This window comes from Uranotaenia lowii, chromosome 1 (assembly GCF_029784155.1).
Source record: "Uranotaenia lowii strain MFRU-FL chromosome 1, ASM2978415v1, whole genome shotgun sequence".
Taxonomy (NCBI): Eukaryota; Metazoa; Arthropoda; class Insecta; order Diptera; family Culicidae; genus Uranotaenia; species Uranotaenia lowii.
This window is the reverse complement of record NC_073691.1, coordinates 152,893,617-152,909,136: the sequence shown is the minus strand read 5'-3', so window position 1 is coordinate 152,909,136 and position 15,520 is coordinate 152,893,617. Positions and strand designations below refer to the sequence as shown.

General features: G+C 39.7%; 1 protein-coding gene and 1 long non-coding RNA gene across 2 annotated transcripts in view; one reads left to right on the top strand and one right to left on the bottom strand.

The window, feature by feature from the left end:
* Positions 1–15,520, top strand: part of LOC129740561 (uncharacterized) — a 545,556-nt gene that overhangs the window by 512,210 nt on the left and 17,826 nt on the right. The gene's annotated exons all lie outside the window — the stretch shown is intronic.
* Positions 10,703–11,381, bottom strand: LOC129740564 (uncharacterized). The gene is made up of 2 exons (XR_008736283.1): positions 10,955–11,381; positions 10,703–10,884 (listed from the first exon to the last, which is right to left on the bottom strand). It is a non-coding gene; the product is annotated as an uncharacterized LOC129740564 (long non-coding RNA).

Below are 15,520 nucleotides of genomic sequence, written 5' to 3'. Positions count from 1 at the left end.
GTCGCCTCTGTCATCAGGTGGTTTGTAATCTTGCTAGCTTAGCGCAGCCTCTTCTTAATCATTATGCGAAGTAAATATTAAAATTCCCTAACAACTTAAACAACGAAATCATTTTTTTTATGAAAACAATTAAAACTCTACACAAACCTGGTGGTGAGGGGCAACAAAAGCTTCCTTAACTTCCCCCTTCCGGGTAGAAGGCACTTCGTTCTCTTCCGGCCAGGTGACGTATTTTAGAATGGCAGCAGGTGGCAAATTAAGCGTTGTAATCTGCTCCTGTGTTGGTTCCATCACAAATTTTCAACCTCAGTTGAATCAGCATCCGGCATCATAAGACCTCGTTGAAATGGATCGACTCTTCCCGGAACTTCGTCAGCTTTGCCATCAGTTACTGTGGTTATCTCCACCATTCCTGGGTTCCTGGCTCAAGGAAACGGAAAATTCGATGTAAGTTGCTGCTCTCGAAATGCCCACTGATTTCAGCCGCATCTGCCGAGGGCTAGATTTATCTGGAGATTAGAAAAGGAACAATTAGAAAGTTATTCGGGTTAACAAAAAGCAAATGTTTTCAAGGCACCCCTCATTTCTTTTTCGTCGTCGTTTTTCCGTGTTTCCCCATTTTTTGTAAAACCTAAATTAATGAAACGCATTCAATTATAAACATATATTTGAATGTACTACTTTTTTACTTTTATACTTAAAATCAATCATACAATTGTAGTTGAATCTATCATATTTACAGTGGAATCAATTATACCATTACAGTTGAATCAATCATATTCGTAGTTGATCGTGTAAGGTTAATCAGCAGATTGTAGTTGGATCTGTTATATTTATAGTTGAATGCCTAAAATCAATCATCAAATTGCATTTCAATCTATCATAATTATATTGTTATAGTTTAATCTATTATATTGATAGTTCATTGAGTAAGGTCGATCATTAGTTTGTAGTTCAATCTATTATATTTCTATTTGATTATAAAAAAAATCAACAACATTTTGATGATTGATGTGACTGGCTGAAATAATTAAAACAACAGTCGTCTTTTTTCTCCGTGTAAAACTAACCCCACTCTTAAAACTCTCAATAAGTACAAGTCTTGGTTCTTCAATGAGTAAATGTAAGAGTCCTCTACTACTGTCTTCCAGTCTCAATCCCCTATTTTTTTTTATTCTCTACGAGCAAATGTCCCAATCGGCAGGAATTGAATTTCAGTTTGAATATTCTTATTTTGTGGATATCTCTTTGAAATTCCGTTTTATAGAAATTAACAAATAGAAACTTGCCCAAGAATAAGCTTGCATCAGTTTTCGATGACAATATCGAGACTTAAAAAAACTTTTAATCTTTTAATAACAGTTTTCCAATTTCTTTCGCATGCTTTGATCATGGGCAAAGATTCTTCACCCCAACCCTCGAACAACTCAGCACTGATCGGTGTACAAATTCTTCGGAAGAAATTCGATGAACACAGCTTAAACTTTGTTATCGAGTCTCATCGCTGGGTCCCTCACACTCTCGAGGACCGCTACTTACCAAACTATGGAGCATGAATTGTCTGACATTTCCGTTGCAGCATTTCTTGCACCTTTTCTGCAGCGGCACCTCCATTCCATTCCCGGTCCAAGCAAAAACGTTAACAAAACTGCATTCAAACTTCACGGATAAAGTCCGGTTCTCTTCCCCTGCAGGAGAATAGCACAAAAAGTTGTAAACCCCTTCAGACTCAACTGCCTGTTGGTGTAGGTTGGAGGTCCGGAAGAACAATTTGTGAACAATTCGAATAAACGAACAAACACACACACCCTAGTTCTAAGAATTTTCCGGAATGGGATTGAAGCAGGAAGATCTCTACATCCAAAGATTGTCCTGGTGTACCCCAGAAACTTTGTTCATCGACACACAGCAAAACTTGAACATCATCATACCCGATAAGGGACAATTTCTTTCACCAACTTTCACCTAGCTCGATTTATCCGAGGCAACAACTTTGTATCGCACGGAAAGCGGAACGGAGATTGTTTTGGAAATCTGAGATAAAGGGGTGCATCCAGTTGGCTCCGGTGCAAGATTTTCTAAGCCACCCACTTAGTCCTCAGCCACCCTTTCGGAAATTGTTATCCAACTAGTATGATGTTGGTCCGGCGAAAACAAGAGATGGGTTGAAAGTTTGTTGCTTTGAAACTCGGCCCTGTCCGGAAAAATGCTCTACAATTCTCGAAATAACTAACTAATAAAACTAACAAAGTTTATGAACGGCTCCAAGTACGTTCTCGAGGTTTGAATTTTTCGAAGAAATGAGCGATGTAACCGAATTTTTTTTCGGAACAATTAATTCGATGGAAAATGTCCAATCGTGACTGGATTTCTCGGAATCATTCAACATTTCAACTGTGAAAAGCAGTCTCTTGATGGGAACCCAAGTAACACAGATTAAGCCAACCAGTATTAGGAAGTTTTCATTATGGTTTTCTTATAGCATTTTTTTGTGCATGACGGTTTTATTATAGTCATGCAAAATGCTTATATTCTTGTTTCGACCATTTGTTTTCAGATAGTTTTGAAACGCTAAAATAGCTTTTATTAAACATACTGTTTTAGTTGTTTTGAAAGCGTTATGAGTACTCTATTAAAACTATAATAAAATACAAACTTAGAAGTTTGCTCCAAGCTTTCTTTAGCTGTTTTATATTATCACTCAGTGCTTGATTATTAAACCGCCATAAAACCTTGTGCCAGTTCTCGATCAAGCTGTCAAAACAGGACACGCTCAGGTTAGATTACACATATTTGAATTAAAATTAGTTATGTGTGTTGGTTTTGAGTTAAAATAAAATCTTTGAAAACTTCAAATCACCGAAAGTGGTATGAATATCTCTACAATATGAGTATTGAGTGAAAGGGCCCAAATAGTAGGAAAACAAAATTGTTGCTTGACGCCATCATTAATCCAAGGTGGTAGCTTCCGCTATTATTTTCAAAGCTGTAAATTACTGAAATTTCATGAAATCTTCTGAATATGGTTATTAGGTGGAAGTGCTAAACGAGAAGAAGTCGAATTTCGTTGTGAACTGTCTTCTCGGTTCGGTTCCCATCAAACTCTCTCCTTCAAAAACTCTACACAGTCTAAAGCGGGCCATAGACTACACAACATTTGCACAAATGCAATGAAATTTGATGACATTCTGTCGCTGTGAATACGATTCGTGCATCGTGTATGGCACTGTTTGAGTGAGCGCCCAAACTGTTTCAGTAAAATCAGTCGGGATCGAAATATTTTGTACAAACAACCCTCTGTGGCATGATGTATGGTGCTGTTTGTACAAAATCCAGACCATTTACTCAGCCCCAGCCGGGGTAGAGGGTGTTTTTATTGTTGCTGTGCAGACCTGTCCGGAGCTCCGTAGCTCGGAAACAACACCTTGAATCACCGGATCACGAACTACTAGGGGAATGCACACACCACTTGACTCACTCGCTAGATCGCCGACTGACTGACTGACTGCCCAGCGTACACGCTCATAAGGGATGACCAAGGGTCGGTTTAATCCATTCACACATCCCCCTCCTATCCCAAACAAAATAACAATAATAGAATTACAAAAGCAAAGTTTTCAAGAAAAAAGAACCAGGGAAACGCCACAATACACACAGTTTGCGTTTTCTATACAGAAATAGGCTGAGTAGTTAAGAGGAGCTATGATTAACACAATATTAATCAATTTTCAATTTTGAACATGTTCGATTTTGTTCTCGAAAAATGTCTAATGAACTTCTTACATGAATTCTATCAATAAGCTGATGTAAAGGTCTATGAACTTACGATGCCAATTAACTAATGCAAAGCATAAATAATATACAAATGCGCAGCCCATGCTATGTTTCACTGCGCACCTTTATTTCAAACTTCGTTTGTCGAAATCGTCTTTTTAATATTTTCCATAAACTAATGTTAAGAAACTGTTATTATTTTGACTCAACAATCACCGAAAAATATCAACTTAAAAAGATAACAACAACTGACGGTGATCAAAAATCGTAAACATAAACTAATATGTTGAACCACATTATATTTGAATTTGTACTCCATCCTTGTATTTCAGATTTGTACTGGATTACAAAAAGTGTCCCTAATCAAGAAACAAAAGACAAGTTGAATCGCAGTGGTTTTTAGGCTAGTCGCTTTTTTATGTTTTGCTTATGGAACGTCATTCTATGAATTTGATACACGGTTGACATAATCTGGCCAAGAAACTCCGATGTAATTGCGTAAAGTTTATATGAAGATAATATACAAATGATGAACTTCTGTTATTTCAGAAAACATCTGGTATGCCCCACGCTGACCAGCTCTTAACTCAAGGTGCAGTCTCTTACATTCATTGATTAACCCTTCAGACAAGCTATCTCCACCAGTTCAAAATATCAGTGTGAATTGTAAACAAATCAAATTATCTCGTATTTTCTTCCCAATAACATTGTGCCAGAACTAAATTCTTTCTCAATAGTCTTGACTCATCAGTGACTGAAATTTGATCCAAAATAACATGTTTCTTCTTTTCTAAGTTCTAAGTTGACCCCTCAAGCTGTCCTCTCAACCAGAACTGTAAACAATTCATCTGAACAGTTCTCTCGAAATGCTTCATAGATGGTTCTTTCATCAAGCTGTTATTTCAATCAGCTTGATTTGAAATTCGATTATGTGTTTAGGCTATTCTCTCAACTTGTCATTTAATTCCAAGCATTCCTTCAACTCGCTTGGAATTCATATCAGTACCCTCGAGCTTTCCTCCCAACTCACCTTTGAATTTCAAGCTGTCCTCTCAACTCGCTTGAAAATCTCATCGATACTTTAAGGCTGACCTCTCAACTGTTCTTTGAAATCCAAGCTGCCTTATCAACTCGCATGAATTTTGATCGATATGTTCAGGCTGTCCTCTCAAGTCGCCTTTCGATTCCAAGCTGTTATCTCAACTTGCTTGAATTCTTATCGATATGTTCAGGCTGTCCTCTCAACTCGCCTATGTATTCTAAGCTGTCCTCACAACTCGCTAGAATTTTGATCGATATTTTCAGGCTGTCCTCTCAACTCGCCTTTCGATTCCAAGCTGTTCTCTCAACTTGCTTGAATTCTTATCGATATTTTCAGGCTGTCCTCTCAACTCGCCTATGTATTCTAAGCTGTCCTCACAACTCGCTAGAATTTTGATCGATATTTTCAGGCTGTCCGCTCAACTCGCCTTTGAATTCCAAGCTGTCCTCTCAACTCGCTTGAATTCTTATCGATATTTTCAGGCTGTCTTCTCAACTCGCCTTTGTATTCAAAGCGGTCCTCTCAACTTGCTTGAATTTTGATCGATATTTTCAGGCTGTCCTCTCAACTCGCCTTTGAATTCCAAGCTGTCCTCTCAACTCGCTTGAATTCTTATCGATATGTTCAGGCTGTCCTCTCAACTCGCCTTTCAATTTCAAGCTGTCCTCTCAACTCGCTTGAAATTGTGAACCACATGATCAAGCTGTCCTTTCAATTCGCTTTATATAAAATGTTCATCATCACAATTTTGGCAATATTTCATAATCTGCTCGTTCGTAAAATCACTTATTTCCCACATTCGAAATAACGGTTTCTTTTTTTTTTCATTTGACTGAAATAGAAACCAACGGTGTAGGTTTTTTTCTGCTACAAATGCTTCTACCCAATGGGTATTTATTTTACTCAGTGTGTTTAACAATGGGTAACTTGTAATCCGTTTGATTTTAAAGCGAGTTTGACTATCCTTATTTTTACGTGAATCTTAGAACACGTGTTTTTCTTTTCGGTCCGCTTTTCGTTTCTCCAACCTCGACTTTCACAAACCGCTCTAGCAAGTCAAAGAGAAACACCTGCCACGGTCGCCAATGTGCAGACCTGTCCGGAGCTCCGTAGCTCGGAAACAACACCTTGAATCACCGGATCACGAACTACTAGGGGAATGCACACACCACTTGACTCACTCGCTAGATCGCCGACTGACTGACTGACTGCCCAGCGTACACGCTCATAAGGGATGACCAAGGGTCGGTTTAATCCATTCACACAGTTGCTGTTGCTGTTTTGCCAGCAATCGTTTGTGTTCGTGCGAAATATGTTTGTATCGTGTGTGGGCGAGCATAGAATCAAACAATCGTTGTGGAATCATCGCATTTTGTACAAATGTGGAGTAAGGAGTGTTCATTTTATAAAACGGACACTTTGTTTGGACGATATCTTATTAATTTATTGACCAAATAACATAGAGTTTGTTAGAGAGTAAAACATGGCAAAACTAATCCAGAACAAAAAGAAAGTGAGAAATTTAACCAAAAGTTTTCAACGATAAAATTGGTGCACTTTTGTTCGAACTCCCCTCATAAGCCTCTTTACAGTTTCCGGCTTGACTTTTCGGCTGACATTTTCTTGAACTCGTCGATGGACTGTGCTTCTCTACCATCCTCCCGAAGATTGCGCTTGATGATTGCCCAGGAACGCTCTACCGGGCGCAGCTCAGGACAATTTGGCGGATTGTCCTCTTTATCAACAAAACATATCTTGAAGGATTTCAGTAGTTTGAGAGTAGCTGAAGCGTAGTGTGCGGAAGCAAGATCAGGCCAGAACAATGGTGGGCTTGTATGATGACGAAAAGAGGAAGAAGGCGTTTTTTGATGCATTCCTTACGATAATTTTCACCGTCGTTACCTTGCTGTTATTTTAATTCAAGAATACTTAACGAATTTATTCGATCCGTTATCGCGACTCGCTAAGTATTGTATACTCTTATTTCAAGCTGAACTCTATTTGTTCATTGAAATCACATGAGATTTTGAAGATGTATTTTAGTATAAAGCCCTAATTACTTTCGATATGTTTTAAAATTAGTTCTTATCTCAAGCCTCTCGTTTAGTTTGCAATAAGATGAAATACTTAAATTGTCTTTTCAACATACCTTTCAATTTCAAGCTGCTCTCACAACATGCGTGAATTTGTTTTTTATCAATACGTTCAGGCTGCCCTCTAACTCACTCGAAATTTCTAACAACACTTTAAGACTGTCCTCTCAACCCGCCTTTAAAATTCCAAGCTGCCTTCTCAATTTCAATCGATTTCTTCAGGCTGTCCTCTAAACACGCTTGAAATTTTAATCGATTTATTTAGGCTGTCCTCTCAACTCGCCTTTCAGTTTCAAGCTGTCCTCTTAACTCACTGGAAATTTTAATCGATTTATTCAGGCTGTCCTCTCAACTCGCCTTTCAGTTTCAAACTGTCCTCTCAACTCGCCATCCAATTTCAAGCTGTCCTCTCAAATCGCTTGAAATTGTTAGCAAAACGCTCAGGCTGGCCTCTCAACTCGCCTATCAGTTTCAAGCTGTCCTCTCAACTCACTTGAAATTCGCATCAATATGCACTGGCGGTCCTCTCACCTCACCATCCAATTTCAAGCTATCCTCTCAACTCGCTTGAAATTGTTATAAAAACGCCCAGGCTGTCCTCTCAACTTGCCTTTCAGTTTCAAGCTGTCCTCTCAATTCGCTTGAGACTAGCGTCAATATGTTCAAGCTGTCCTCTCAACACGCCTTCCAATTTCAAGCTGTCCTCTCAACTCGCTTGAAATTATGAACATAATCAAGCTGCCTCTACGACTCGCTTAACAATATACATATATTTATGTTTTTTTCAAGATCTCTTCTCAATGGACTTAAAAATTAGACTGAATTATGTTTTCCTTCAAATCCAGTTTTGGCATTATTCCTAAATGACATGTTTCTATTTTTCCAATTTGACCGAAATAACGTCCGAAAATCCTTCAACAGCAATGCTTTTTTTCTTAAACAACTTTAAAAATGATGGTTAATCTAATTACTCATTTTTCCAGTTTTTTTGCAATGGGTCGGTCATAAAATGTTTGATTTTCAACCTCGTTTGACGAAAATTATTTCAACGTGAATCACGTTTGTTTTTCTTTTTTCGGTTCGCATTTTTCCTAATTTCTCATTTATTTAGAGCCTTTGGAATATTACCTGCCACGGTCGCCAAATGTGCAGACTTGCCCGTCCTTGGTTAGCGACGTCGCTGGATCACTTGACCGCATCCAGCCGAGGGAACCATGCGCTGTCTCACTTTACTCGCTCACACTAACCGACTGACTGCCGACTCGCGTGCACGCTCGTGTCGAATGACGAAGTGTCAGTTTTATCCATTCACACAAGATGCAGCTTTCATTTCACCGTAGATACTTTGTTGAACCGCTTACGAACTTCAACGTTAAGATGATTTTAATTTGCATTCTGTATTTGATGTAAGATCTTAGTATTATTTTAATTTATAATCTTTGTATTTAAATTTCAATTTTTAATTCCTGAAAAACTTTTGTAATGCTAATGTATTGTTCTTGCCACTGATGGATTTTTATGCCTAGTGCTTCTCCCATCTCATCCATTTAGACTTCTAGATCGATGGATTAATAAATAAATAAATAAAAATCAAAACATATGATTTAATAGACTCCCTTCGGGCCCGAGGAAAACCACCCAACACCCCAGTGAGAGATGTATTAGCTGCGATAGACATTGATTACATGCTCGAAATCTACCTCTTTCTCAAAGCTATTGATCTCCGTAGTTATACTTACTACTTTCTTCTTCACTCTATCTAAATCTATCGAAAACTATGAAATGTAATTACACAAATCAGACATTGGCTTTTTAAAACCTACGGTACGAGCCGTTTCAAATAAACGAATTGTTAAAAAAAAAAACACACATATGTTTATTTATTAAATCCAATAAAACTAGCTATGTTCATAATTCAATGCAATCGACGTGAATCGCATATATGAGAACGTATCCTTCCTATTCACATTCAGTATTCTATTTATTTGTTTCTAATTGAAAAAAAAATCCTAAATGAAATGGCTCACGAGCTAAGTTAAAAAAAAAATAAATGATCCCAATATGATGCAGTGGACGTAAAAATATTCTCCCGCATAACCGCACACCGTGTTTCGAGCTGGGAACCTTTCGGAAAATCTTTTTTTGCCAAAAGCATAATCACCTGGTCTGGAAAATCATCCGACAGACGTCTGCGAATCTTTCCCCCCGCACAATCCACGCTCCTTAACGCTAGAAGCTTCCACTGACTGATTCTGCAGCCGAACTAGGTAGGTGTAGCAAAGTGCAACCCCGGTCCGGTCAAATGTATTTATTCACTCCGTGTCACGTCTTCGTTCGTGCCGAAACAGACAACGCGACGAAAGTATATTTTCCTTGCTGTGGCAGATTTTTTTTTTGTTTTCGCTCTACCCACACATTTCTTGCTCTATCCACACTCCATTGTACCCATGTCGCCAGAATGTTTGTGCCTGATGGCTCATGATGGGAAAAGTCGTCCCGCGCCAAGAAACACGCCAATCTTCTGGGCTAGCAGCGAAGAGGGCGGAAAATCGGGGTACGAATGCTAAACCATAGTGCTCGGTGCGATAAGCGACAATTTTCTCGCCCTGCTGACAACACGGCCAAACAGCCATCTCAATCATGAGGAGTCAGTTGTGAAATTGTGGATGGATTTTTCGTCGTCGCAACGAAAATGAAAGGAGAAAAAACCGAGAATCCCTCCGGTGCGAGTTCAAGTTAGATGCATTTCGCAAATTCCCTCTCTTGGTGCCCCGGACTCTTCTGAAAGTAACCCAGAATTGTGAAAAATTGTGAAAAGCTTGCAAAAACTGAATAAAAGCGGGAAGGAGCAAAAAAATTTAAACCACCAAGAACACCGTGGCTGTTGCAATATGCAATGAAGCTGCCGCCGGCTTCTGTCGACACTTTTCTCAAAAAATGTATTCGAAACAAAATGGACACATTCTTATGAAAACCAATTTAATAGTTATAGTCATTGCCTCTTCCTGCACCGCAAGAACCGAATCAAAATTTTCAAAGTCGTACCCAGCTATGATCCCATCTGTGGTGCGTGCTTGGCAAACGTATAAAAGTAGGGACGAATTGATGATCACCTTCAGGTGGGGTGAAATGGACACTATTTTCCAAATAATCTTAACGTACAAACATCCAGGTTAGGTTGCCATCTGGTTGAATATACCCTCAGAGCTTGTTTTCAGTGATGATGAAAAGCTCCAAAAGGAAATCCGGGAGACAGAATCAGCAAAAAAGACCTCAGAAGCAGTTATGACCACCCGAAGGTGAGGCGAAACGAAACATCCTCTAAAACTATGGCCCTTATTCTGCGCCTCGAGTGACGTGACGATGGTAGAGTCACCCAAGTCACTCTATTCCAGCAGTCGGTTTAGGTGAGGAACGTCACTTCGGATGAACTTTGTGAGTTCTTACCCTATTCTCGTAGTCACCGTGGGTGAGAATCGTCGCATTCAGGTGACGATTTTAGGTGACAATTGTCGGTACCTTTTCAGGTGGCGACGAGTTAGGAATTTAATCGAAAATGTATGTAAAGTGGAATGGTTAGGCTCTGAATATCAAACTATACTAATGTATGATATTTTGAGAAACAATTAAACCGATTCACGTACTTTTTTCTATATCAATTTAGAAAAAAAAAATTCTTGATGATAAAAAATCAAAGGAGATTTCCTTTTTAATCTGATCGAGTTCTTAACAAAAATCCAAAATTGAACCTTAAAATGAAAAACTAAAGTTGAATAATAAAACAAGTGAGGAGTAAGTTTTTAATTGAATAAGTTTATATTTTTCAAATGATCTTCTAAACATTAAATTTAACAAACTACAATTTAATACGGCAAGCGCTGCTGCCATTCGAAAATATAAAAAAACGGTTAAATTAATAGGTCTCCCCAGCAGCGTGACGTTTTTCTTCAGGCTAGTCAGGCACTAAATAACTTACTAAAAAAACAGGAGAAAACCACATTTAGGTACTTAAAGAAGCTGCCTGCAAAACACATATCTTACTTACTTGGATAAGCTAAATTAAATCCGTTTTAAGGGTTTTATGATGACTGGTTGGTGGACTCATCCGCCGGCTTGGGCATTTGATTTGCGGTTAGTTTTTCTGCTCCAATCAGTCAGCTTACCAGCTCATCCGCTGCAAATGTCGGCTCCAAATCCGGCCTGGACGACTTGCTAACACCGTAAAATTAGATTGTGGTCTTTTCCGAACCGAAATTCGCAGTTGTTGATTTAAAAACTAATTTTAAAATTCGGAAACGCGAGCAAAACAAAACAAACCGAGCTAGTTTGACACATGAGCTCACTCAGTCACTCACCTACGAATGAACCTCCGTCACTTTACCCACATCGACTACGGGAATAAGGTGACAAATCTCACGGTGACTCCGAGGTGAGGTGACAATCATCACGTCACGCGCGGCGCAGAATAAGGGCCTATGTACAGGGTCCGGCAATTGAAGTGATCAAAACAAAAACTTTTTATTTCAAATTCATTCAATTTCTCTTGAAAACAAATTACTTTTCAAAATTCACTGGTAAAGTTCGACTTGTTCGCCCTTGAGTTTAACCACTCGTGGCAGACGGTCGAGGAACGCATCGTATGAGGCCCGCAGGTGTTCTTGTGGTATTTTATCCCAGGCTGCCACGAGATGTCGCTTCAGAACCTCCACACCTTCATGTTTCATAGAGCAGACTTCGGCCTTCAACATACTCCAAACAGTCATAGTCCATAGGGTTCAGGTCTGGCTAACTCGCCGGCCACTCGGAGCTCGAAATGAACCCTGGAAAATGTTGCGCAATCCAAAGTAGGGTTTTCTTCGCTTTGTGAGCCGGCGCCGAGTCCTGTTGGAAAACCCAATCCCTGGAATCAAAATGTCGATGTGCCGACGACATTCTGTAGAACTAGTTCCCGATATGTATTTTGGTTGATCTTCACTCCTTCAGGGACAAAAACCAGCGGAGTCCGGCCATCACGGGTGATTCCGGCCCAAACCATCACCGATGCTGGTTTCTGTCGCCGGGTGACCGTCAGCAAATCGTTCTGCTTATTCACGAACTGCCGTACGGTGAAGAGTTTCTCGTCGGTAAACACGATTTTCTTCAACCTTCCTTCCGCGGCCCTCTTCAGCAGCGCCTTCGCTCTTTTTACCCGTTGTAACCAGTAAGTTTACTTACTGCTTGGTGGGAAAAGGATCATCAATGACGCGTGTTGGAACGCGTGTCAAGGAAGTGCCTTAGTGAGTAAGGAAGGAGGGCCACCCTAAAATTCCCGTGCACAGAGGTAGCCAAACACTTAGGTCAACTCACCGAAATATGGCAAGAGATGGCGCTAGTAGTCGTGCGCATCGAAAACGCACTAGCAACGCAGTAACAAATACAATAGGGCATGGTGGGAAGAACGAAAAGACAAATACAAAGCCGCTAGCTTGCGTATGGGGTCAAAGATCTTGCTCTGAAACGGCCTCACTTTGCATGGATATCTTGAGCCGACCACAGCCTTGCTTTAGTTCAACTGATAAAGCAAACGAACTACCAGGTAATAACCATTTTGAACCCCATACCAGGCAACACATTAAAATGGAAAATATTTCTCCCATCATGTCCCTACAGGACCCCGAATTCCTAGTTAGGAAAACCTAACCTGCGGTGCTGTGCTCAACCATCCGGCCCAACAAACGAGCGGTGCCGTTTATCCCAATTCCCGCCTGACAAGCGCCTTACGACCGGACATTATCCACGCGTGAGTGTTTTATACTGACGAATTCCTACAACGTCGATAGACTCACCTTCGTGCCTGGTTCAGCACCCAAAGTGGGACCAGGTACGCCGGTTGCCGAGCTGAGGAGATAGCTAGTGCTAGTCAGGGGAGTAAGCCACCCGATCCGGAGCCGACCAACGTAAGTGCTACCCCGCCGCAGACTTCACAACTCGTAAGGGCTGCAGACCGACGATCCCCTATGACGTCGAGAAACTTATCTTCGTGCCTGGTTCAGCACCCAAGGTGGGACCAGGTACGCGGGGTACAACGTTGCCGCCCAATCCAGAACCAAGTCCAGTTATTGTTATCCTGTCGGGGCACAGCCTTCGGTGTTCTGGAGGCCAGATAAGAGCGCCACCGGTCGGAAGTAGACCACAACCCACGAGATATCCGGATCTGACCCTGGCCTCGTTGACCAACGTACCATCTCCGGACCAAGCCTGGTTCACGCCTGGTCATCTCGCATAACCCTAAGGTAGGACAATCAACAACTCTTGAGGGGGGGAAGAAAAGTGTTCCACAAGCCGTGTTCGGGAGAAAATAAAGTGGGAATTCAACTGAGCGCATTGAGGTGTTTCCTTGACTCCGAATTTCGAGTGTTGCCGACCCTGAGGCTTGAGAGGGGGGTTCTTGTTCGACTGAGCAGTTTGGGAGAACCGATGGTTACACCGTTCTTGTTTCTGCTCCACCGTAAGATCTTGAACCTTTTGGATCGTGCAGGGCTTGGTCTGAAGCTTATCCGACGGAGACTTCGACCCGATATGTTGAGATCCTCTGCCAATTAAGTGGCACTACGACGAGGATTTCTCTTAAAGCGCTTTTTGACGATCTTCGCCATGGCAGGTGTCACCACAATAGGTCGACGTCCCCCACCGTGCCGTTTTTTGGCTTTTCCGGTCTCCGGTCTTTTAACTGTAGATACGGTATACAAAACTTCTGCACACACTTATATCGGACAGCTTACGAACTATGTCCTTCTGCCGTTTGCCAGCTAGGAATAAGGCAACCACAGCGCTACGTTTCTGTTCGAGATCCATTTTTCCGAATAACACCTGATTACAAAAGTAACACTTACATCCAATGATGGCTAGGACTTAATGTAAACCAACTCGTCGCTTTGTTTACCAGTGCTGCAAATTTTCTGAAAGCACGAATGATATTGACTGTGATTTTCTATCAGTGTAAAAAGCTTGAACTGAAATGAATGGAATAGAAAAGTGAACGAATATAAAAGCTTCTGATCGGCTCGGTCATCCTCGTGCTTACGGCAAGCTTTGCGAGTATGTCTATCAGTCAGTAGAAAGCTTACTCGTAAACCCGAACTAACTTGTTTCACTCGACTGCTACGAAAGCGTCTTTCGCTTAAACGTTTCTGTCACTCACTGCATTCGCTCAGTGAATGTAGCTTTAGCATTCAATCAGTGTCAGCGAAAGTTGCTGATAATTTCAGTAGGCATTTGTTTTTTTTTTTGCCATTTTCAAAACTTGTGAAATGGGATTCGAAAAGAAAACACGATTGGAATTTCGCTAAGACTATACGATTATTCAGAGGGGACGGGAAGAGAGATGAATATAAATTTCTTGATGACGACATGGCGAATATCTGACAAATATGACAAAAATTTGACAATTTTGGTCAAAAAATGACAAAATTATGACAAAATGTAATAAATATGGTGAAACAATGACAAAATTATGACAATATTTAGTATGACCAAAATCTGAGAACTATGTCAAAATTATGGCCTAAATATGACAAAATATGAACTATAAAATGACAAAAAATAACAAAAACATGACAAAAATCTGACAGATGAGATAAAAATTTGACAAATGTGATAAAAAATATAAAAAATATTACAAAAATATAGCGAAATTTCGACAATACAATAACAAAACATGACAAAAAAATTACAAAATTATGACAAAAATCTGACAAATAAGTCAACAATATGTCAAAATAAAGACAGAAATATGACATTGATTTAACAATAAAATGACAAAAATTCGACAAACCTTAGTCAAAAATTTAACAAATTTGTTAAAAATAAGACAAAATTATGAAATAAATATGATAAATATGACAAAATCATTACAAAAAAATAAGAATAAAATGAGAAAAACATGGCAAACTTATGACAAATTTGGTAAAAAAATGACAACAATCTGAAAGATTTGACATTTGTCATATTTTTATCACTTTATCATCATTTTACATAGCTGGACGACATTTTTGTCCCTTCAATTTATTTTTTTTTTTTTGATATTTTATCATAAATTGGTCACATCCCAGCAAACATTTTTGTAGGTATATTTCTCAACAAACTTTGCTATACGTTTCATATACATTATAAAATCATCTTATATAACTTGAAAAAACAGCATTTACGTACTAAAGTGGAGGCAATATACATACATATTTTTAACTTTCGGCTTAAGCGATAAGAGTTGTAAAAATTGGACGATATACAACACCTTTTACCGTACATCCTGACAGTATGCGAGAGAGCGCAAGTTTTGCTCACAATGCATGCAAACCGTTACCAGCGACAATATTTGCTGCTTTTCTCATTGGCCAGTTTATCCAAATGGACCCTCTGATTTTCAGAAATCTGGTTGCACTGCTTATCGCAAAGAGAACAACAAGGTTGTTTTCTCATTTGAATCCCGCACATGGGAGACAAATTTACAAACATGGCGGACTTTTGTCATATACGAGTCGGTAGACTTTAACTAACCATTTTTACGACCATTTACTTGGTTTGGTAGGAATTACGATTCGCATTAACATTGTTAACGAGTTGAGCTGACATT